Source organism: Amblyomma americanum, chromosome 4 (assembly GCF_052857255.1).
Source record: "Amblyomma americanum isolate KBUSLIRL-KWMA chromosome 4, ASM5285725v1, whole genome shotgun sequence".
Lineage (NCBI taxonomy): Eukaryota > Metazoa > Arthropoda > Arachnida > Ixodida > Ixodidae > Amblyomma > Amblyomma americanum.
This window is the reverse complement of record NC_135500.1, coordinates 170,773,631-170,799,182: the sequence shown is the minus strand read 5'-3', so window position 1 is coordinate 170,799,182 and position 25,552 is coordinate 170,773,631. Positions and strand designations below refer to the sequence as shown.

General features: G+C 49.5%; 1 protein-coding gene across 9 annotated transcripts in view; it reads right to left on the bottom strand.

The window, feature by feature from the left end:
- The window catches only part of LOC144128648 (uncharacterized), a 714,737-nt gene that overhangs the window by 403,520 nt on the left and 285,665 nt on the right, over positions 1–25,552 (bottom strand). For all 9 annotated transcript variants that reach the window (XM_077662210.1, XM_077662211.1, XM_077662205.1 and 6 more), the window contains one exon: positions 13,706–13,784. The gene's annotated coding sequence lies outside the window, so the exon portion shown is untranslated. The remainder of the gene's footprint in view (positions 1–13,705; positions 13,785–25,552) is intronic.

The window sequence follows — 25,552 nt, the reverse complement described above, 5'->3', positions numbered from 1 at the left end:
TCGAACGCTGTGCTTTACGAACTAAGAACGCGTGAACTTCTGAGCGAATTCTCCGGTTGCTAAGGGGCCTGAATACCCCCTCGGTAGTATTAAAGTTTCAGAAATTCACAGTTAAAAAAAATGGACGTCTCGCCTACTTGAATACAGTAGGATGTGCTCCTGTGTATTCCGATGGATTAAGACATTTAATGGGCCTCTGCAGTGACTCCATTTGCGCGCCAGAAATGTTCATTAACTTCATTGCGCTCCCATTGCTTTGTATTGTGCAACTGAAGGAGACGCAAGGTGTGGTGAGCAATCAGTCATTATGTGGTCAATAATCGTCGCCCTTCATTGTCCCAAAACTTGAATCAACTATTAATTTTGCTTTTCATTCAGAAGGAGTCCAGATAGCATTCTTCACAAGAGCCACCTACTCCTCTCGTAATGCAATAAATCTTCAGCACGCACGCACGCACGCACGCACACACACACACACACACACACACACACACACACACACACACACACACACACACACACACACACACACACACACACACACACACACACACACACACACACACACACACACACACACACACACACACACACACACACACACACACACACACACACACACGCACACACACACACACACACATATGCACGCACGCACGCACGCACGCACAGAAATCACAACTCCAAAGGGACAAAGGGAGGAGGTATGTCGAGGCCTGAATTGGGAGCAGTTGGGGATAAGAGTTAATGGAGAATACGTAAATAATGTGCAATTCGCTGATGACATTGCCTTGCTGAGTCACTCAAGAGATGAACTGCAAATCATGATCAATGAGTAAGACAGAGCAGAACGGTGGGTCTAAAAATTAACATGCAGAAAACCAAAGTAACGTTCAACAGTCTAGCGAGAGAACAGCAGTTCACAATTGGCAGCGAGGTGCTGGAAGTGGTAAAGAATCTACTTAGGGCAGGTAGTGACAGCTGATCTGGATCATGAGAGGGAAATAACTAGAAGGATAAGAATGGGGTGGAGCGCATATGGCAGGTTCTCTCAGATCATGAATAGCAGGATGCCAATGTCCCTCAAGAGAAAAGTGTACAACGGCTGTATCTTAGCGGTACTCACCTACGGGGCAGAAGCGTGGAGGCTAACGAAAAGGGTTCAGCTTAAGTTAACGACAACGCAGCGAGCCATGGAACGAAAAATGATAGGTGTAACGTTAAGAGACCGGAAGCAGGCAGAGTGTGTGAGGGAACAAACGCGAGTTAGTGACATTCAAGTCGAAATCAAGAGGAAGGAGTTGGCTTGTGCAGGGCATGTAATGCGAAGGCAAGATAACCGCTGGTCCTTAAGGGTAACGGAGTGGATTCCAAGAGAAGGCAAGCGTAGCAGGGGGCGGCAGAAAGTTAGATTTGCGGATGAGATGAAGAAGTTCGCAGGAATAGGGTCGGCGCAGCTGGCAAAGGACAGGGTTAATTGGAGAGACATGGGAGAGGCCTTTGCCCTGCAGGGGGTGTAGTCAGGCTTATGAATGATGATGATGATGATGAGTGCAGGACAATATCCTCTCCCATATCTCTCCAATTAACCTTGTCCTGTGCCAGCTGCCGCCTCCTTATCCGCGCAAACTACTTATCTCATCTGTCTTACTGTCTCTTTGCCGCCCCCTGCTATGGCTGGCTTCTCTCGAATTGCACTCCCTTACCCTAAGGGACCACCGGTTACTTCCCATCACATTACATGGCCTGCCCATTCCCTCTTGCTTATTTCAATTAGGGTGTCGTTGTTCTTTAACCACTCTTTTGTTTCCTGCCTGTGCTCGCTGTGCGGTGTGCATGAAAACCTTGCATGAAAACCTTGATGCGCATGAAAAGCTGCGGCATTTTACATGACCCCACAGAACACCGAAAGCTGCTTTAGGGTCTTCCAAAACACCGTGTCCTCTGTCTGGCGCATGTACCCTCTTTGCCATAAATAACCAAACAACGGGGTTTGTTTCTTAATCGCGTAGCTGTGCACTCGTGGCACCCCTTAAGCTCTGAATCTGCATACGGCAAGGAAAACCCCTGTCCTCACCTTTCGATGCCTTTTGATTTTTTTGATCCCTTTACCTATACGATTGAGAAGTAAACCTCGCTGACCGCTTACTTTTGGAAAAGGCGGTACTTGGTCCCTGGCGTGACGCAGCTTAGGCGTCATGTGAAGCGAAAGCTCTGTTAACGTTTTTAGGACGCGAGTCTTATACGCATCCTGTGAAAATGACGTGCGTGTATATGGGTGTGGAGAATCTTAAGGGCAGGTAGACTACCGCTGTGACCTCTCCAGCAATCATTATAGTGCTTTTTCTTCCTCTATCAATTTCCTTTCCGTAGCTCGCTGCACTGCCCTCAAGTCAGGTCCAGAACTTTTCGTTAGCCCCCAAGTCTACGTCCCATAGGCGAGCACTGGCAAGATACAAATGTCATACCAGGCGCTCCAGCGTAAATTTTCAAACATTCCTAAAAACAGGGAGTTTGAAATGAAAAGCAGCTCTTTTCAGGCGCTCTCAGCCTCGACATACAACCTTTGTCCGTAAAATTTCGAGACTGATTTATTTTCTTCTCTAGAAATGCCTCCCCAAATCAAATGTTAGTGCGTATTGGTAGCGTCATCTTTTCGGGCTAGCCTGAGCTATATAGTTAATTGCTGTGGCAGCCGCTAGATGGCACTACATGTAGAAAATAAGTTGTTACTAGTCGTCTGCGCATTCCACTATGAGTGAATGTGGAGAGATGGACGTCCACCTCGAACAGCGTGTAACATAAAATTCTGTGTGAAGCTTGGCAAGAGAGCCACACAGATGTATGAGCTCCTTTCTGACGCTTACGGCAATGAAACATTATCGCGGGCGCGAGTTTTCAAGTGGCACAAGAGGTTCGTTTCGGGGAGAACGTCGGTGGAAGACGACACAAGGCAGGGGCGCCCTTCAGCCTCACGGAATGAAAACAACGTGGCTCGGATCAGAAAAATCGTACAGAAAGACCGCACCATTACAGTCCGCATGCTATCAGATGCTCTCGACATTAGTAAGACAACATGCCACCAAATTTTGCGTGAGGACATGGGAAAGCTGAATGCCAGACTTGTGCCGCACTCCTTCACACAGGACCAGAAGGACACGCGGGCATCAGTGAGCGCTGATTTGCTCTCCGAGGCCGAGGAGGATGCTGCATTCGCCAACAGCATCATTGCTGAAGACGAAACATGGTGTTTTCCATACGATCCTCAAACAAAGAGGCAGAGCGCCGTATGACGGTCCACAAGCTCTCCGGCGTCGGGAAAGGTGCAGCGACAGAAGACCGAAACGAACACGATGCTGGTAGCTTTTTTCGATGCCAGAGGTGCCATACACCACGAGTTCGTCCCACAAGGGCAGACAGTGAATCAGGAGTTTTAAATCCGCGTGCTCCAACACATGAGTGATGCACTGCGACGCCGTCGCCCTGACTTATGGGCATCTGGACAATGGAGCCTTCTATATGATAACACAAGTCCGCACATTGCTCTCAGCGTGACAAAATTTCTCGCCAAGCGCAGCATTACTGTACTTCCGCCATACTCGCCTGACATCTCCCCATGCGATTTTTTCCCGTTTCCTCGTGAGAAGAGAGCCCTAAAAGGTCGCTGGATGAGGAGCGTGGAGGCATTCAAGGCGCCACGACAAAGGAGCTGACAGCCCTGCCAAAAGAAGCGTTTTCCAGCTGTTTCCAAGACTGTTTCCAGCGTTGGAAGCTGTGTATAGACTGCAAGGGAGACTATTCCGAAAGGGTGCTGCACATATGGTTTCAATGTTACACGCATGTTTTTTTAAATGGACTCAGTCTCGGAACTTTACGGACAAAGGTTGTACCTGCAGCGTCAGGAAAACTTGCGCTTTATTCCGCACCAAAGCGAAACTTAGTGCACGAGACGCGCAGGAAGCTCGGTGCAAACGTAAAGTCTGGTGATGACGAGTCGCAATGACTGCAGCGCCAAATTCGAACTGCCTACTCGATTGTACCAACTCATGCACATTGTTGTCTTCGTCGCTAGCTGCGAGGAAAATTATGCATTGTCACGCGGCGGTAACAACGCCGGGATAGCAGACGAGTAGATTGAGGTGTCAAGCAAACGAACTCTTTATCTTGCTGAACTTGCGCCCACAAGGAAGTGAACAAATCGGCGGCGGCGATAGCATGCGTGATCGGCGGCCTTCGAAGAAAGAATCGCCGCCGCTCTCGGCCGCGCTGAATTCAAAGCTGACGAAGATGAAGCTTTACGAATATGAAGACTTTCGAGATAAAGCGAAGGAATTACCTACTACAATCTCGAATAACATAGAAGCAGCTGCGTGCGGTTGCGGTCATTTGAGATAATTCTGGACGCATCTCGCGTCACAAAGTGATGAGGCCGCATGCGGGAGGCTATTAGCGTAAACAAACAAACATTGTGAAGCTCCTCAGCATTACCCCATCTTCAGTAAGCATCGCCCCGATGCTAAAGAGCAAAACAAAAGATAGCTAAAATAAACAGAAAAGGAAAACATCAGCGTACATCAGACATCATATTAAGAAAACCAAAATACACGCTGGAAATGCAAACAGTGGTGTTCCTTAGCGCTCGCAACAGGGTTTCAGGAACACGTACGACATGCATCACTACTGGGCGTGCGCGGCGCCGTTGCGATGCTGTCACTCCATCGCGAACGACCTCATAGTCCAGTTCATTTATTCGTCTCGGTAGCTTGTAAAGTTCGAGATAACGCCTTAACAGTTTTTCACAAAGTCCTCGGCAGCAGATTGGCGTCCACACTCACGACTTTGTCACCTGGCCTGCACTCTCCGTCGCGTCGGCGTACGTTGTGCGTCTGTGTGCGCGTCTGTGTGCGCTGCTGGTCTTTGATATTCAGCCTGGAAAGATGTCGGATTTCGTCTGCATGCTGAAGGTAGGCGACGGCATCGAGGTTGTCTGATTCGTTGACGCTTGGGAGAATGGCATGGAGTGTGGTCGGTGCGTCCCAGCTGTGGACGAGCCGGAAAGACGTTACAGAGCCGTCTGGCTGGTCTCCTGTGCGGCCGTACTGTAGGCGAAGACGATTTTGAGGAAGGCGACATCCCATGGAGGTCTACTGTTCTGCATCGACATACACGGCAAACACGTCTGCGATGATCATGTTCAAGCGCTCCGCGATGCCGTGAGGCCTCCAGTAAAACGTCGGCAACTTCTCCAGGCCCGCTTTAGCGACAGCTATGCAACCTCCTTTGAGACCGCCCTCTTTCCGGTGGTGGTGGTGGTGGTGAAAAACTTTTCTAATGTTCAAAAAGAGAGTTTGGGAATTAGAACCCGCTACATGGTCGGTATCCTTAGTCCGGGACACCGCACGACCAGGCCCCGTCTCGCGCCCTCTTTACCAGAGCCCTTTGGGACTCCAGTGTGGATCAGTTGAGGAGGGCAGTCTCCCATGCCTCTAGCCATGTTCCTCGTTCTGGGGAACCTGCCCAGTCACTCCGGCGTCTTACTCATTGTGGCGTCGGTATCTGCAGCACTACTTCTAATAGCAGATGCGCCAATTTAGTGTCCACATCTCAACTACGCACTCGGGGAGCTTGTTATCGCTGAATGTTGCGAGAAGGAGGTAATGAGGAGAAGAAAGGCGAAGTAAATGTTGCGCAAAGTGTTCCAGCTTTCCCCCTCGGTGGTTCGCAGCTGCGACCGCTAGGGGCAGTGCAGTTTTGCGGCGACCTGGTCGACACGAACCTAGGGAGTGTCGGCAACACACGTACAGCAATTGGTTCTTTAAGGCTCGTTTAGTGAGACCGCAGTCTATATTAAAGAATCTCGGGATAGTTGAAATTAATCTGGAAGCCACTACCACACAGCGTGTCTCATGGCACGCTGTGTGGTAGTGGCTATCGAGTGGTAGTGTGTGGTAGTGGATATCGAGAATCAACCAAATCAAATGTTTAGGGATGCAACTTGCCGCAGCTGCAAATCTGCAGCGAGCCACTGTTCGCCCAAAGCATGGTTCAACACCTTTGTTGCCCTACGACCAAATGAGGTGAGAGGATGGCACTGGCAGAAAGTATGTAACTTACAACATTAAGGCGGTTCTAGTGCACGGCAGTTGCAATAACCTCTCCCGTGTGGCCTGTTCATCTCCTGGGACCAACAGGCAATACCGGGACTGGAGAGCGAAGCCACACAATGGTTCGCCATGCAGTATAGTCGCCAAAATAATATGGATCGCGGTTTGGCGGTGAGACTATTCTGATGCGTTATCTAGCGAAAATTAATGGGTGGTTTATATTTACCCAAGTAAATGGCACTTCAGCGCTTGCGCATGACGATAGCAAACCTTTCTATTTGCGTTACGCAACTTGAGAGAAGAGCTGGAACACCGAAATGTGGTTCATGTTATTCTGTCTGCGAAGGCATCTTAAGGCTCTTACACTGGGACGGCAAGGTGGGGCGGGGGAATGGGGGGGGGGGGGGGGGGGGGGTATGTGTCGCAAGGAGACATCGCGAGACTGGATGTCTTGCGTGATTCGTATTTTCAACGCTTTCTCAAGTACTGTTGCGTTAGGCGAGAAGAACCAGTTGTCAACGGCTGCTGTCACCAAGAATTCTGCGGCTCAGTTTCCTGACGCGGAGAGCGGCAGAACCAAAAATGACTTGTGCGGAGTGTTGACGCGTTAGCCAACATTGGTCATATACCGAGGCGGACGATAATTAACCGAATATAGCCGCGATAGAGCGAAAGAGTAATCATCGTCGTATGATATATGCCGGTCCAGTTTCCAAGAAGAAAAGCTGCAACGGGTATACCTTTCCGTCAAACTCTTCTCGTGAGGTCACACGGCATGCGACACTCGTTCTCAACCCGCGTATCTGTCATCCAATTTAAATATTTAAGATGCCTAGCAAGCTAGTGCATTTCGCGCTTATATAGAGGGTAACAAATAGCGAGAACTTTATTCCTCTGGTGGCTCAGTGGTTGCGGCGCTCGGCTGCTGACCCGAAAGACGAGGTTTCGATCACAGCCGCGGCGGTTCAAATTCGATGGAAGCGAAATTCTAGAGGCCTCGTGTACTGCGCGATGTCAGTATGCGATGACAGTGCGATGTCAAACTCCCATAAACCATAAACCATAAACTCTTGTTCATTTAGACGCGCCCTAACAATTGTACGAGTAAAAAACATCTGCTTTTGCAAGATATAAGAGCTCGTACTGAGCTGTACGCAGCCGAACAACGTTCTGCACAGATCCAGGCTCCTATAGCGCATCGACAAAGAATAAAATAACAGCCCATATGCTCTTGCATTGCTTGCAGCAATAGCCGCGGGCACCTATGCCTTGTAGCAATATATACAAAAGAGCACACACCAGAACTCACCACGCAAGCACCCGCTAGGTTCCGGCTCCGTTCAGTTCACGCACGCACAGACAAACACACACACACACGAAGAATGCCAACAGTTCCTGCGCTTTGTGGGCGATCGCCTTGCTCCGGACACCCGTGAAAGCGCGCGGTCCTGGTGTTTGTTCTGCAGCGGCAATTTACGCGCGAAGAAAAGCCGCGCGTCCGCGTGCACGCCACCCCATTTCGGTCGAACACGTCGCAGAGCGTGTCTGTGTGTGTGGCGCACTCGAGTTGAGTTCGGAGCGACCCGAGAAACAAAAGGGGACCGGCGGGGTTCTGCGGCGCCGTGCGCGCCGCTGTTGTTTCGGTCGTGTTTTGTCGCTCGCACTGGCGACTTTGTTTACTTGCTTTGTTTAACCTTCGTGCTCGTAAATAAAAAAAATACCTCCCCTCGACGGTGCCGCCGTTTCGACACAATGCGGTGTACTCTTAGCGGCCACTATAAATGCGCCAGTTGAAAAGATCCTTATTAGCCCGAGAGAGAGAGAGAGAGAGCTCGGAAACACTTGTTTGGTTTGAGAGAAAGTGGGGGACGGAAGAATAATAAACAGTGAAGGCGACAAGCACACGGCACATTCAGGTTTGCCGCGAACAAAGCCGAGCTGCTCCGGGCCTCCTGTTTGCGGCCCCGTGCGGCTGAGAGCCTCAGTTTTTGAATGAAGGGAGAATATCTTGCTGAAATGAGAACAAAAAAAAAAACAGCTCTCAGAAGCCCTTTCCTTTCAAAAAGGCTCTCGGCTGCAACAATCGGTTTCAAGTTTTTTTTTTTTTTTGTCGCACTCCGTGTGCTGAGCGCTTCACAATGCGCTCTTCAAGGCGAAGGAAAAACCATTGAATTGGATTGATTAGATCCGAAAAACTCTTCAATTCGACCCCCTTTCGAAGGCTGCGAATGAATTACAGCCGCGGCACATATCGTCACCTGAACAAAGACGGCGAAATTAACTCCAGAGAAGCTACAGACGCGACGGAATACTCGAGTTTGTTTTATTTATTTCTTTGATCGTAAAATGTGACTAAAAGTGGCGAAATTTCAGGCGTTGTTCCAGTTCGGCACGCAGTGAGTGGTCCGGCTCAGGCAGCGTTTAGCTATAGCCGCCGATCAGTGACAGAACCGTCCACGCGATGCAGGACAGCGGCCTCGATGTGATGCTCAGTACTGGGCGTGAACGAAGAAGGAAAAGAAGGCTATGAAGACGAAGAGGGCAAAAATAAATAGATGGAAAACAAAGTTTTTCACTTAGTTGGCAGCCCGGGGCAGCTAGGAAAGAACAGAGGCCGAATACAGTAGGCTGCAGGCAGCTTACTAAAGCAATGCTGACTTCAACTGCACAGACACTTTCAGCACACAGTGATGCGCTACCCAGACATAATGGTGCAAAAGATTCGTGTTTACCGACATGTCTTAACTTTATAATTCTTCTACAAAGCGTGTTTTTTTTTTTCAGGCAGTCATTTACACGCCACCTTTCAACAGCTGACTCTATCCAGACAGGTTTGAACGCCGAGTGCACATTGCTTTGAAAGAGAGAATACTCTCTTCTAAAGGAAGCGTTATAACGCTTGCATGTGCGCTGACAAAGCAAACAACCCCGCGGGGCCTATTCGAAGCGCGAGTCAGTGCGAACGGCCCAAGCAACGGTATGAGATGAAGGATGGACACGGGACACTCATTTAAGACAATTACCCGCACGAACGCACGAGGGGGGGGGGGGGGGGGGGAGGCAGGGAGCACGCACTTATAAGAACCGGGCCAAACACGACTGGCGCGGGAGTCCGCATCGGGCGGGAGCAGCGCAGGCCGTCACCGCGCGCGTGCGCTGCCTGATTGAAGGCCCGGGAAGACAAAGCGGAAAAAAAAACCCCTCAATCGCGTGCATACGCAGCATCCGAGTAAGTGGACGAGCATATTCCGTGCGAAGATGAAAGCCCGCTGCAAGAAACGCCGAGGTCGTCCCGAACAAAACCAACAGGGACAAGGACCCGCCGTCATCAGCGGCGGCTCTCGGGGAAAACGCGCGCTACGTACGTAGTACGTGAGGGCTCGAACAAACCGGCACCGACGCCGGGCAAGGCACACACCGATGCATCTTGGGTCTGTCAAAAGCCGATTTGCAGCCCGGTGCGGTAATTAAAAGCGGGAATGGCCGGTGGTCAGCTCTCGCTCGCTCGTTGAGGGGAAGGCCTTCCAGACCCCACCGTTCCCCCCACGGCGCCCGCACATTACTGCGATGAGCTGGCTAGCTCTGGCGTGCCAATTTGCCCGCGACCACAGCGTGTCTGGTGGCCCAGCGATCCCTCAACGAGTTTTGCGTCCACTTGACGGATACGCGCGCTTACCGCGTAATCCAGCGTATACAGTGCGCGTGTCAATATAGCGACTCCCTTGCATGATCGGGTTCGGTCCGACTAGGAGCGTATGCGCCGATGTTTCTGAGATTTTCCTGTTATGAGGCTTCAGAGCCCGTGCTCGAATTTCTAATAGGAGCGTGTAATTTCCTACAACTGCTTAGTGAAGACCGCTTCCAGACAGCACTGATTTAGAACTATAGCATGTAGGCGTGATGTTTTCAACTACGCCTCCAAACACTGTCACATGAAAGCTTTCGCCATTGACGTGTATCCCGCTGTATTACCACCTGCACTATTGTGACGAACAGGTTTCTTAAAATGGTCCTGGATCCACACTTTGCCCTGAGTAGATGGAAGCACAGACAAGAGAAATGAATTATAGATACATATAATCAAATCAACTGGGCTGATCTCGCTTACGGGACTTGATGGGTTCGTCGTCACCGGGGCTGCGTTGGCGCAGCGTGGCACGGACTCGATGAAGGGTGCCTGCCGCGGCCGCGCAGAACATTGCCAGCACGTGCGCTGCTTTCATTTTCGGCTGGTCGTTCTACGTCGAGCTGCCAGGCGTGGGGACGCGTCGGCGGAGGCCGATCTCAAGCAACGGCTGCACCTCGGGCTCTCAGGTCGTGGCGCCGCTCTGGTCTCCTGCCTTGCTCTCCTCCGACAGTCTCGTCCGCTAGTTTCGATCATTCCTCCCGTCGGCTCCTTTGTTCGGCCGCCCCTCCTTCGCCGTAGCCGCTGACCGCCTTCATCTCCGTGGTCGCCGGCCGCTTGCCTTTGTCAACCCCCTTCCCTTCCCGATGGGCCCGTAATGTACGAAGGAGTCCCGTCTGTTGCACTCTTTCTCGCCATGTCCAAGTACGGGAATCGTTCAGCGGACGCGATTCCAGGATGCCATGGCAGCAGCCTCCAAAAAAAAGTCACTGGACGGTGTCTTTCCGGGGTGCACGCTCACAAACCGTCACAGTATATCAACACATGTGGCAATGTATATGCATAAGCTGATTTCCGGCTCTCACTAAACCGCAGCCTTCCAAAAATGTTTTAATCATCATCATACTCATGATCATCATCATACTCATCATGCCCCGTTAGGGACATTATATAAAGGTGCGTTGTGGGCGGTTACAGTGTTGTTTAGCGATCACACAGACGTATGAAATGGGAAATAGTTACAACAAAAAGCGGACACACCTACACAGGAAGCGACGTGAAACCTCAGGTGACACACGACTCATAGTAGCAAGACAGGTGTCAAATATTACATTTAGCAAGCGTGAACTGCATACAGTGTTATAGCCATAGGCAGCGTCAGGAGGTGCACTGAAATTTATTTCACGTCCATTGTTCTGGCCATACTCGACTGAGTTGCATTGCATTCAATAATGACACAACGTTCAGCCAAGTCAGATCATATACACTAACATCCCGGCATGCATCAGAGCGGGTTTAATGTTTCAGGCATTACAACACGCGCATTTATGTGACAGTTAAGAACAATGGTCTGTTTCGAGTAAACGACGCAGGCCATTTAGGACGCAAGGTGTACCACATACGACCACCCCTTATAAATTTTTTTTAGACAGTCTATATACTGTCCATAGACTTCTGTCTATAAAGTCTATAGACTCTCTATAGACAAACCCTAGATAACAGTCTATTGGCAGTACAAATCCCATAGACGGTCTATAGACAATCTATAGATTTATGGCCATACACTTTTAGTAGACTGTTGTCTAAAGACAGTCTATAGACTGCGAATACATAAAAAGAAGTATCTATAGGAAAGAACTAGAGTCTATAAGAAATCTATAGACTGTCTATATACCATTTCTGTAAGGGACAGCTGTGTAAATTTTTTTTCAGTGGTGACAATACTTGAGTTCGTGAGTTAAGCGAGAGAAAATTGTGCATCTGTTTAATATTCAGGCTGCTGAAGTGAAGAAAAAAGGGCGCCCTGCGTGGCAGGAAGACCAACGAAATACAGCCAGTCCCAGCAGGTAAGATCGGCCGGCGGCACTCATTGAGGATGCAATGTTTCGCAGCACTCACATCGTGTCCCGCGGGACATGATGGCGCTAAACGCCGCGAGGCATGTCGGCCGGCTATCTGCGACCATCGGGAACAGTCTTTCTCGTAGAACGTGCGCGCTTGTTTTCGCCTGCAACGCTTTTGACTGATCGCGCTCAACGTGGTCATTCGTCAGCGGTTCGAGGCGTGTTTCGAAGTATTTTTGTCCCAGCTTTCATCGTTTTCTTTATTGCTTCACCTCCTATGTCTCTAGGACTTGTTGGAACGGCAGAGGCCAATTACCCAAAAAAGCAACGTGATGGGAATGCACTCTTGTTCACGGCGCGCAAGCCGATGAGGATAAATTGTACAGCCTCAGAGATGCGCAACTAAGAAACGGGAGACAACGGATGACGCTGTGATTAACAGTCCTCGCACAAACCCCGTGACAAAAGAAAAAAAACTTCCGGCGCTAAAACTGCAAAGAAAAAGAAGAGGGCGATAGTGTGCGAGGGCGTATGAAGGCTTCAGCCGAGGGTCATTTTTTTTGCCCGCAGGGTCACCATGTCGTCGACACCAGGAGCAGCCAGAAACGGAAAAAAAGTGCCCCGATAATACACACAGACTAGAAAGTACGACAAAGAACTCCAAAGAATGCCAAGCTTCTCGCGTGCTTTGCACTCAAGATAAAGAAGAAAAAAGAAAAAGCTCTGGGGGGGGGGGGGGGGGGGGGGGGGGGGGGGGGGGCTCCTGGCTAAAACAAAACGCAGGGCACAAAAATGTTCAACCTCCCTTCCTGCCTCTGCGCTACAGGAAGCGTCCTCAAGTGACGATCACCCGTCGGCGAGTGGGTGACAGACCGGCCGAGGAGGTTAGTAATTGCCTCCTTCTGCGAACCGTTTTGCGGAGGACACCCCGCGCTGAAGATCGGAGGAGCGGCGGTCCAAACACCAGGACCCATCTTTCCCTCTCCGTCCCCCGTCTCTCTAAAGGAATCTCTGGCTCCGTAATATATGACTTCAAAAAATTGGAGCAACCGTCCGACGCTTCCGGCCGGCTCCGTCTGAGTAAATATGTGCCAAGGGCTCGCACCCAAAAGCTGGTGCGGTCAAAAATGAGATGTGCGAATGAAAGCTGGAAAGGACGCACGTGGTTGCGCTTAAAAACAGATAATGTGAGGCTGACGAGCGCTTATTTGGAAGGTTGGGAGAGAGAGAGGGAGGGAGAGCCAGATTTGGCTTGCAGTGGCGTCGCTAGCGTTGAACTGAGCCTCGCCCGATTGCGCCTGATTTATGACGCCAACGGAGGCGCCTCTAGTGACGCTTCGGCGCCTTGACTTGCTTAAAAAAAAAACTCCATTTTTGTCTTGCGCAGGTTCCCTCGCCGTAACCTTGTAATTAATGGTTAGAGATGTTTTCCTTATCTCTCACCACGAAGGGAGAGGAGCTGATGGTCTATGCACGTTTACCGCTTTTCACATCTGTCGCAGTAGAAAGATGTTCGCGTTTCGATTACTTACATCGCTGCCTTTGTCCCTTGACTGGCGATGCCCGCTAGAATTTCAGACTATAATAGATGCGCTGCAAGCATTGTCAGGCGTCCATACGCGATTTCTACCACGGTCTGGCATAATCTTGAAATAAAGCATTATTCATGGGATTTGGTTCAACGGACATTGGAAACAACTGGTTTAGCAAGTAGTCTGGAACTAAAGGAAGCCATGATCAACGAGTTAATGCCCTGAGCATCAATCAAATCGCCGTTTTTCTTGAAAATTGAGGCAGACGTATCTCTGGAGGCATTTTATCCCGATCCGAAAGGACATTTCTTTAACAGAATATTTCTAACGTGCGGTAAAGCAAGCTTGGATATCAATGAATCAAATGAAAAATGAACCTACCTTCACCACCAATGCATGTATGACTGTGAGGGTGCAGCTGCAAGTTGTCGCCGGCTCCCGTACGGTAGACCCTCTTTCGCTGTTGAAAAGAAAAAAAAAATCAGTCTGTGAGGTTGTTACGGGTAGCCATGGGGCCAGTACCCAGTCTCGAACAGAAAAAGTTGAAAATTGGCCCCACAAAATGAGTTCGCTCTCCAAAGCTGCCATACTTTCAAACTAATTGGCGGCGCTTTAGAAGAGAGAAAACCACAATGACAATGCACCGGTGAAATTCCATGTGCTTTGTTTGTATTCACACACACACACACACACACACACACACACACACACACACACACACACACACACACACACACACACACACACACACACACACACACACACACACACACACACACACACACACACACACACACACACACACACACACACACACACACACACACACACACACACACACACACACACACACACACACACACACACACACACACACACACACACACACACACACACACACACACACACACACACACACACACACACACACACACACACACACACAATCACACACACACACACGCACGCACGCACGCACGCGCGCAGTTTTATTGGCACTGTAATGCCGAAGAGAACTCGATCGCGTTGGTTTTTCATCTCAATGAAATCTGATGGCATGGCCCTTTGTGAACCTGTTGAAGTTTTTCAACACTTAAATGCACTTTCATCGTTCAGAATTTAGGAGTTATGGTGGGAATGTTTTGCCCATCATAATGGTTCAGACCCATGACGTTGACGATGCCGTCGAACGTCACGGGTTTTCTATAGTCGGATACACCTCAAGAACGAAGCGGCAGATGCCAATCAAAGCAGGCCCTCCAGTCAATAGCGCAGACCATGTCTGATGATGTCGTGGTTATTAATTCCGTTGCACATGGTAACTTGACATTGCAGGGGGCTAGCGGATGCAAGGAAATTAACCACAGCTTGTTAGGGTTAACCGCGACTTCATTAGCTGGAAGGTCTCATCTGAGGAGCATATGTAGTTTCTTTTTTGAGTGGTATCCAACTACAGCTGTTACGAAACAAAGGTTACTTAACGTTCAGGCACGTGATCCTTCGTTTTCCCTTATAAGCAACGATGCATTTTTTTTCCTGACGTAATCGCCGCAGTTCAGTCGCGAAACTACGACACGTTTCTCATTTTCTTTTTTTGCTCTAAGTTATCTTATACAGCGATGAATTTTCCGAGAAAGTTAACTCTTTTTCATTAGAAGATCGTAATTCCGTTCATACTGGCTAACATTAATTTGTTTTAAGTGTCTCTTTGAACCTAACGTTGCTCAAACTGCCTTAACTAGTTATTAATCCTGTAATTCCCGGCTCATCACCGGTGATACTGAGTGCAAAACTGGGAATAATTCTTATTTCTCCGTACTGAACTGCGTGAATTGCTGACATACTTGAAGAAGGGGTCTTCACCAACGCACTTAACGAAGTGTTCGCCGCCAGAGGTTCGGCAGGCCTGCTGAACGTTAAATTCATAAAAAAGCCCTAACCTCTAAACAAGCAAAAAATTATGTGGTTGTAATGCGGCAATGACAAAAGAGGCGGGTTTATGGGTTACTACTGAAGGGGCGAAGGGCAGAGGGGATTAGGAAGGAGGGAGGTCCCATGTGAAGCATGTATTTTCTGGACTTCTTTCATAAAATAAAAATGTTGTTCAGCATTGTTATCGTAAGTAAATATTTCTCGCTTGAGTCGGGGTGGGGAAAACCGACACCCCGCAACCCGCCCATGGACGCCAGGGGAGGATTGAGCAGTTTTGTATGTTGCTCTTTATGTACTCCATGCCCCTGCATGTACACGCACAGTTTTATCGTCATTATAGACATTGAACACGCTAAAAAATTTGCTAAATTTTGTCATTATTTTATCGTGTTTCTATCACATTTTTTCATATTGGCAAATAAGGGGCGATTAGTAATGAAATCCTAAAACTTCAAAACTTTATCCGACCTTTTCAACCTCTGTGCAATGCAGGATTAATGCTAGCCCCTACAGCGCAAAAGCACGAGCGTTGCCAAATTTAGTCCTGTGACCTTTCCTTCACTGCCGTCCTTCGGGTGATCTTTGAAAAATCTTCGATGCAACCCCTTGATTTACTGGTCTCCTTCCTACTGCACCCATTGGCTGGAATGTGTTGACAAACTGGTCAGCAGTCTGCACCTCTTTATTTTTTTCTGTTCCATTCGTCTAATGCTCTTTACAGACCACCTAATTCGTTGTAAAAATGCACAACTTGTAATCGCACTATTGCCTGAGATCTTGCTTTCGAGGACTCAGCCCTTTTCTGAACTGGAGAAATATATGTACAGACTTACTAAACATCAGCGCTTAGCACTGTACACATGATTTACGGCTGAAAGTGGACGCGCGCGTGATGGGCCGCCTATTGTAAACATTTTTTTTTCTTCCGCTAAAGTTCCGGGTTGCGAAGGAAAGACTACACACGTTGCTCAGAGGCCGGTTCAAGCGCCCATCGGCGTTCAGTTATGTTGTGGCGAAAGTAAGTCTGAAAACTAAACCGGATTTCGTTGCTCGCAGACTTAATCAGCTGGAATCATTTCAAATACACACAATCGTATCATGACAGACCTGACCACTGTCCCGTGCATATGCGTAGTCCTATAAGAGCCTCTGTAATTGGAAGTGAGAAAGATGTAAAACAGGCATGCACACATTGGCCTCCCTTCTCCGCCCGATGAATGCATTATGAAGATGTTTGCACTAAAAGTAATAACCAGATTGTTTTCAATACACCGCGACAATAACGCCGCGACAATAGAACGACGTAGTATATACCACTGCTGTGTAGACCAACAGCTCGTTTTCGCGTTCCTGCAGTTGCTGCCGGAGCTGAAATCAGTTGTCACAAGGGGTGTGCGGTTTTTTTTTTCTTTGCGGTGCGGCCGCCCGACATTCTGTCCTCACATAAACGAGCATGAACGTGCAGAACAGCTCTCAGCAAAACGGCGGCCTGTGACGCGATGTGCCCCATATGTAAACAGCGTCGTCAAACTTGCTGCCTTCGGACACAGGAACATTAGCTCTGTTTCTCTGCATACTGCATCGAAAATGCACTTGACATCAGCATCAAAGCAGCCGTATTAAAAGCTCTCATGACACTCGCAGCCAAGCTGCGGAGCGGCAATTCGTACTGCACACTAGGGCCGTTAAGGGCAGCTCCGAAGGCCAAAAATGACGGGCGTCCTAATGGCGCCACCTGTCGAGCTTAGCGCGAACTGCTCTCTCGCCTGAATGACTTCTGCAGTTCAGCTGACAAGAGCGAAATAAAGTTTCAAACAAATAAAATAATATAACATGTTTTAACCCTAACAAAAATAGAGTTTAATTCAGGAAGAAGTATTGACATCCAACCACGCAGAGAGAGTTGCGCGGTTTTACGGCCAACAACAGAAAAAAAAATCGAGTATTAATTCCTCGATAAAAAAATACGCACTTTGCTTGGCAGAGCTCCCCATAAGCTTCTTTCCTTCTAGTACAAACGCCCTGGTAGTCTATTTGTCTGCCTTGCGCAGATTTAACCAAAAATGAAACAGAACTTCCCCACCGGAAGGAACTATATAAAGAATAACGAGAGCTAAATCTACACCCTGATCCACGCAGATAGACCATGCCGATAAAAACGAGCGAAGTTAGCGGAATGAGAAAACCGCGCTTTGCGGCCATGGACGTCGGCAGTTACTGCAGCCAGACCCTTCGGGAGCGACCATCCTCTGTTCGCGTTACACCTACAGCAAAGTGCCGGCGTCCGCTATGTGCATCTTCTCTGCGGGTAATTAAAAGCCGCGACAAATTCTTCCCGCCGTTCCTCTCGTACAAGAGCACGCCTCGCAGGACAGCGAGGTCGGCGATTCTTTAAGCGACGCTTCGCTTCACGTGTCAGGGAACAACACAGGGGAGGCCAGGGCGCCGCACGGCCACGAATAATGCATGACGGATTCGCAGGCCGCTTCCTTTACAGCGCCACGCAGCGATAAGATAATCCCTCGCTGTCAAGGCCACTCGGTTTTCTTACGCAAGCGACGCTGCGCGGCAGCAGCACCCCTCGCGGTTTGTACGACAAGCGATTGGGCTCCCCCCCTCTATCGTGACCCCCCTCCCCCATACTCTTTCTGCGGACGAGTTTACTCTTTACGACTGATGCGACGCGCGATCGCTGGCGCCTACCTGGGGAACTGCGTAGCATACTGCGCGTATTGTACATTACGCCTAATACAGAGCGCATCCCAGATAAGCAGCACAGACGTAGAGGTACGCACGCACACGCATACATGCATGCATGCATACATACTGCGGTGGATCCGTCCGTCTTAATTTACTGCTGGGACGACCCGGGGCTATGTAGAGGAATAGAAGGAGGCGAATGAAAAGCAAGTGAGGAACGAGGAACACAGCCAGGGTTTTAGAGGACGAACTTTATTGTCGTCCTTGTCCCTGTATGCGATAGGCCGATGCAAAGCATGCCCCCCTCCGCGGAAGCTGTCTCTCGCATGGCGAGTGTGCAGAAGCGGCCCTTCTGAGCGTATATATCTTACATTATATACAGGGGTGGTCGAGGAAGACGCGCTAATGACGAAGAGACGGCGACGACGCCGGGCACCTCGAGTTCCCCCATCCTCCTCTCCTGCGCGGCGTTCTTGGTGTTGTAGCAGTCCTCTTCTCCATCGCTGCTGGTCGACCGGACCGATTAGGATGCCGCTCACAGTGCCGCAAATGCGGCGATGCCGTACGATCCTGCCCCGAACGCATGCAAGCGCGCTGCGGTCCCATATCCGACCTCCACCCGCGCGCCAGGGACGCAGTGCATGTGGTGAGCGAACGGGCGAAACAAGAAAAGGACTCCGAGCGGTTTCTCTCTCATCTCGCTCTCGAATAATCCGGCGTCAGTGCTGGGGCCACATTTGTGAGACGCGCGAAATGAGTCGCCGCATATTCAACAGCAAGAGCAGCTGCTGCTGGCTGTCCTCTGCCGCGGCACATACAGGGGCCCGCGCACAACAGGATATGCGAAGGATGGCGCACGCGCACTCGCCGCAATCTATGTTGTTGCAACCGACTGTTGCCCTGCCAAGTATGACTTGTTTTATCTTTCCTTTCTCTGCGACGCGCTTCTTTCTTACTCCACTCGCGAAAACGGCCAGCAGCAGCATCGATGACCTCAATTCATGGGTTACCGCTTATAGCATCGCCGCCACCTCCACGATTTTGTGGCTTCCCGCGGAGAAACCGCAAGCAGCCGAACGATGCAGAATGTGTACTTGTCCGCCCGAGGCTAGGAGCCGCGAGACGTGCTGCAGCGAAGCGGCTGTGCTGTCGGCGTACGCTGTACGGGCAGCCGCACTAAATCTTGGCAAACGAGTATCTGGCCGGATTCACTGTGTTATGGTAATGCAGCGCAGATTGGAAGCGGTGCAGGGAGAAAGCCTTCGTTGCCTTGTTTGGCGAATACACGAACAGGCGAGAAATCGAAGAAAGTGCTGTCTTTTGCAGTGAAAGCGAAGACGAGAGAGCGGAATTTCATTTTAGATTCCCGCCTACCTTGCAGCGCATCCTAAACAAGAATCACCATGCTTTGTAATACAAAAGTATATGAGGCGGTACTGTACCCTGGACGGCAACAAGCTGAAAGAAATAGGACACTTATGGGATGAATTCCTCAGACAAAAAGCACCATGGAGAGAACTCCAAAATCTCTGCGCATATTAAGATCCTCGCCCCTAAAATCCACGGGACTACCGGGGGTGCAACAAACAAGGAGCCCGGCATTTAAATTGGTTAAGTCTCGAGGATTTGCATTTTATTATTTTGCCACTGAAACGTCACAAGGTATCGCTGAAACGATACAGTCACGTAAAACAAAAGACAATAGAAAAATACTTTTGCAGTCATGTACACTTTAATATATACTCGGATACAGTTCAAGATCGAAGCGGTAGATGCCTCTCAAAGAAGGTCTCTAGCCAATGGCGTCGACAGATTTTCATTACTCGGCGGTAATCCGATTAAGCCGTGGTGATTCCCCATTAATCTGTCACCCACTGCTATTTCATGCTGGCAGTACCAAGGGGAGCGGTCAAAGGGTAGAGGGGGGAATCGGTCAAGGGGAAGAATCGACCGACGCCATTGGCTGGAGGGGCTCCTTTGAAGGGAATCTGGCCCTTTGCTCTAGATCTGTATCCTACTATAGCAACGTGAATACCTTGAAGCCTCCGGTAGCTTTTCACTGCGTGAGCAGTATGAGCGCCATGAAACAACAAAAAAAAAAAATGCCGGCGTGTGTCTCTGCGTGACCGCCGAGTGAAGTCTCAACCTACCGCAGCAATCCGAGCGCGAGAACCGCTCCCCAAATAAACGGCGAGAGGAAAAAAATCTGCACAGGCGGAGACCGAAAGGTGGGCGGCGAGTGAGGAGAGAGGGAAAGTAGTGCCGAAAGCAGCGAAAGCAGGCGAAATGCGTACAAAGCAACAAATGTAAAAGCATAAAAGAAATCATTAGTGAGACGTAAATCCAGCCAATATAAGGCGAATTGATTGGCGCTATAACTTTCAGACAATGGGATGCAGAAAAAGGAAAACGCATCAAACTGAAATCAAAAGCGCATTCTACTTAATCAGTTCATTATTTCAGACCGTTTGAGCGTCTGTCAATTTTTTTAAATTCTCGAGTTATGTGGTATATACGCCTATACAACTATATGCGCAAAGTTCTGTTTCAGAGAAGTTTATGCCAGCGAAATTTTCTTCGGCATATTCTGCTCAACATGAGTCGATGGGGGATATTTGGTGTTCAAACACTTTCGTGCATGGCGTACCTTGTTACCAGTTCGAGCGGGAAGAATTATGACAGCTGGAGGAGTGCCTAATGCTTTTTATTAAAGACCCACACATACCATGTTCCCGCACGTCAAGCACCACAGTTACTGGAAAGAGGGAAGGCCGGAACAATAATAAGCTCCGAGAGGGAGAAGATAGAATAAAAAATTGTTGGCCAATGAAATAACCGTAAAATATGCGGTCCGCGCCGGTGGCGTTGGTCGGATACAACTCAAGAATTGAGCGGCGAATGCTCCTCAACGGAGGCCCTCCAGCCAGTGGCGTCGACCGGCTGTCGTGTCGTCGCTTTTTATCCACTTAGACCGCGGTTAATCCCCTTGCTCCTGAAAGCCTCCGTTGTGGTATCCTAGCGAGTGCAAAATGATTAGGTACGACGCCATGACAGTAGGTCTACACCACTGGCTGGAGAGCCTCCTTTGAGTGGCATTCGCCGATTCTTTCTTGAGTTGTATCCGACTGCAGTCACTGTGTCGCAAATGGGGGAAGGGTTGAAAACAACCAGAGTACTACTTCCACATCTTCAACACAGCATCAGTGTGGTACTCAATAGCCTACTCTTGACATAACCAGTAACACAGCTAATGTCACCGCTGACGCAAGACAAAGCAGACAACGGCAGAAAAATCGTCCACTGTCCTCCTTTTCAGGTTGTTACTGGAGGATGGCTCTCTGGATAAAACCTGCGTCGTGCTGCTCCCGCGAGGTTGTGCACTGCGCCCGCTCCATGAAGTCAGTGCACAAGCCACAATGGTGCTCGGACCAGTTCGTATATGCCGCACCTGCTCGGCGACCGGGCACCTATAACTGCGCCGACCGGAGCTCAATAGCGGCAGTGGCCCTGCAATAAGAACGACAACGACCTCGGAAGCAGCAGCACGGTGGGCACGTCGGCTGCCAGCCAGAGAAACAGCGGGGGGAGGGGCGCGTACGTGGTGTGGTGGGCAAGATAGCGCCTTGGATGTGCGCCGACAGCCCCGCGCGACGCGATGCTGCGCATTGTCCGACGCCCCGGGTCATCCGCTGGCGAGGAGGAAAACGGAGGGTGATGTGTGGTGCGCTACCAGAAGCAGTGACCGAGGAATGACCTTCCGCCGCTCTCTCCCTTCTTTTACTGTCGCCAAAACAGGAAAACCACAGTGGCAGCCGCTCTCGATTGCGCCCAGCACAAAGCGACCTTGCCCGCCGATGCACCAAGCAGGCTCCGCTATCGAGCGGCCGATTCGCGGAAGGACGAAAGAGATTTCGCCTCCGAGGGACACGCGCGGAATACAAGAGGAACCAACGAGGAGGAGCCAGAAAGGCGGCGTAAAAAGTCAGTTTCGAAGCCGATTTCTTCTTCATCTTTCCCCCTCAACAAGTAGCCACTTTCCGGGGGCGCTCAAAAAAATAAATACTAAACGCGCGCGCATAAAGCGCGAGGCGCTCGCTTTTGTTCTCCCCTTCAAGCCGCTTATCCGCCCCTATCCATCGCGCTGCCAGCAGCATTTTTTTTTTGTCTTTGATGCTTCCGTTTTGTGCGGACGAGAGCAAACGCCTCGCATCAGGGTGCCATAGAAAACACGGAACAAGAAAGATGAAAACCCCGGAGAAGAAACAGGTGGGCACCCACGTATACCCGAAAAGCCACAAAAGCGGAGTCGTTGTAAACAAGGAAAAAAGAATAAAGGAAAGACGTGACTGCGAGTGCATTGCGTGCGCGTTATCAAGTCGGAAGAAAAGTCCTCCCCCCTCTTTTACCACTGCTGCGTCGCCGCCGATTTAAGCTCTCGAACAACGGCTTGGTATTTTGTTGGCCGTCAAAATCACAAACAGGTTTCGAGATTTGGCGTAAAAGAAAAGGCGCGCTATATATGTGTTCGTTTCCTTTCATATCCTCCCGTCGTGCTCTTTCATTTTTTTTTTACTCTCCCGTTTTTATTTTCTGCCCTGTCCACCTTCTCCATTCGACTCGACCGGGGATATATCCGTCCTTCTTTGCCGTATTCCATTTTGCTTTTGTTTCGCCATCTTACACAATTCTCCCTTCTCGAGCTTTATCTCTCAAAATGGCAGGATTGGCGTTCCGGCCGTCGCAGGTTAGTGTTCCCTCCTCGAGCTCTGGAGAGAGAGAGAGAGAGAGGAACAGGAGAAATGGAAGAAGGCGGTGTCGTTTAACGGCCACTCTCGGATTGTCGCGCGCTTTTTTCTTACTCCACTGCCTCTGCGGAGCCTTCGGGCCATCCCGGCTTGTCTGTGTACAGAGGGGCGTCCTGAGGGGCTATTGTTGGCATTCTATGGGCTCGCCGGTCGGCATTCCAGGAGAGGTCATCGCTGCAAAGCTTGTTTTACGATCCCCAAGTTTTAAGACAGAATGGAGATGCTATGCGGGCACGGAAAACAATTAAGCAAGCTGAGGATTGCCGCGCTTTAACCAAATGCCGCAAATATACCTTGAACATATCACAGACAGGGCTTGAATCCCTTTTTATCGCGTACTCGAAGCCCGGTTCATGCCAAGTAGAAAAAAAAAAAGAAACGAGTGAATAAATCTTCGCAGATATAATGATATGAAGGAAGTCCGCGTGACTTAAGCGTGCAACGTCCAGGCTTTGAAAAAGGTCGGATAAAAGTTAAGGACTTCAAGGATTTCATTACTAACGGTCCGCTCAGTGCACACATGTAAAAAGTGAGAGATTTATTGCAAAAAAAGAAATGATCACTTGACAGTTAGATTTAGCTAATTTTTATAATTGCTGAGTGTGTGAGGACAACAACACTGGGCAAAAGTACGCAGGCGCATACTGTAAATCAACTGCAAAACTCAAAACTACTCCATCTCCTACCAAGGCAGCACGCATGGCGACCACAGAAGTCGTAAACTGCTTTGCCTTTAGGGCTTGCTTCTGCGCGAATTTATATTTCAGGGGACCTCCTGCACTTCTAGCAGCTCAAACTTTGACCTTGATCCGATAAATAGGTTAGAAAACTTCGTTTATTCGGGTATGTTAGCAATTCATGTTGTTAAGCGAGCAGAAATGAAGATTATTTACGCTTTTACTTTTCAATCACAGGTGATACGCCAGGCATTACAAGGATAACGCGAGCATTGTGATTACTTGGCGAACGCTCCCCTCTTTTAAATCGCGAGAACGACATGATGCCTTCCCAGCTAGAAGCACCATGAATGCGAATTTAACCTCTGATCTCCCTGCACCCCACCAAACCGATGTTGCTGAACTGAGAACACAAGGTGGCACTAGACAACGTGAGCAAGCGAAAAAAAAAGTCATGACACAGTATCAAAGTAGCGATATAAGAGTCAGCCGCTTGTATTTTTTTTATGATTGACGTGACGCGTTCCCGAAGATTGCTTTTGGGAGGGCCATTCACCTTTGTCTCCGGCGATTTGCACTGAATAGGAAGCAGCAGTGTCTCACATTCAAACTGTGTACTTCTCAACGTACTATGGGGGACAAAGGAGTCCAGGACGCCGGAAAAACAATCTCGACGCATAGGCACGATGCCTGTCAACGATCAGCCCCTCATACACTACCTGTAGGATTGCCGCCAACCATGGCAGTTCCCTCCATACCCAACCCATCCCCCTCCTCATGGCAGGCCGCTCTGCGAGTTGCTCAACCAGTTGGCCACACATGGCTGGTGGACAGAGCTCTCCGTGAAGCCCAGGCCCGTGGACTCTTGGGCAAGTAGGAGGCCACCTTTTAGGACCTTTTGTTCTTTTGTTATCTAAAGGTGTTCCTCCTTATTCGGCTGCAGCACTTGAAAACTCCTGTTATATAGTCTGGATTTCAGCACAAAAAGTGTAGTCTCGAGCCACTGGCTAGTAACGGAGCGATTGGCTTCGATAACCGCTCACATCTCCACCATTATAGAAGATTATGTAAACCTTACGCAATCCAATATATACGACATGCTTCCACCATCCCATGATCGTGAATCTTGGAGCAAATGCAATGCTTGATGACTGATTCACTTGATTCGTACTGCCGCTGGGAAGCATTTTAGCGCAATCAAATATATGAAAAGAAAAGAAACGAGTTAAAGACTCGTTTGTTCCTTATTACCGGCTATGAAATCTTGTTTCCTACCAAGGAGGGCTCTAATGCAACGGGTTACTTGCGATATAGGACATGCACAGAAACAGAGTGCAAAGGTCGCGAATTACTGCATCGCAAACTAGCACCCCCTTCCCTTTCTGACTACATCGCCTCTCATTTCTTGGCTGTCGTTTATCGCCTAGCGAGATCAAGCAGTCGTGCTAATACAGCAGCTTCGCGATTTTAAAGAAGCGAGCGGATTCGGCTCGCGCTTTTTTGAGCAGGACATAATGCCCCTATCGCGGAGCGTGAGGTAGGACTTAGTGCTGAGCCTGCACATCCAAAAATCAATTAGCCGAATCGATACCACTGCGAATGAAATCCAGCCGTAATCGGGCTACCGACTCTCAAGGCCTCCCCGTGGACCCGGTTAGAAGCGAGCGCGTCGCCCAGCTGGAGCTGTAAAGGATTGCGGCTGCGAAAGGCCAGCCTTCGCGCCGATGTGTGCGGCTGTAAATTATTCCGGACATGGCCTAAATTTGAACTTGGTATGGCGGAGAAGCGGCAATTGTTTTTCTTCTCTTTGGGACGTTTACGTTCCCCATCACAGAAAGTCTCCTGAAAGCTGACTAGCAGAGACTTGGCGTATAGAATCCAGGAAGGCCAGTTTCAGCGCTTCCTCTGAAGTGAACATCACGCAGTTTGCGATGTCTAAACAAGTCAGCTCAGTGTTAGAACTGCTGTCAGGCACTGAACGAAAAAAATGGGGGAGGGGGAGATAAATTTTAGACAATAAACAAATTATGGTTTAGGTTTATGGGGGTTTAACGCCCCAAAGCGACTCAGGCTATGAGAGACGCCGTATAGTGAAGGGAACCGGAAATTTCGAC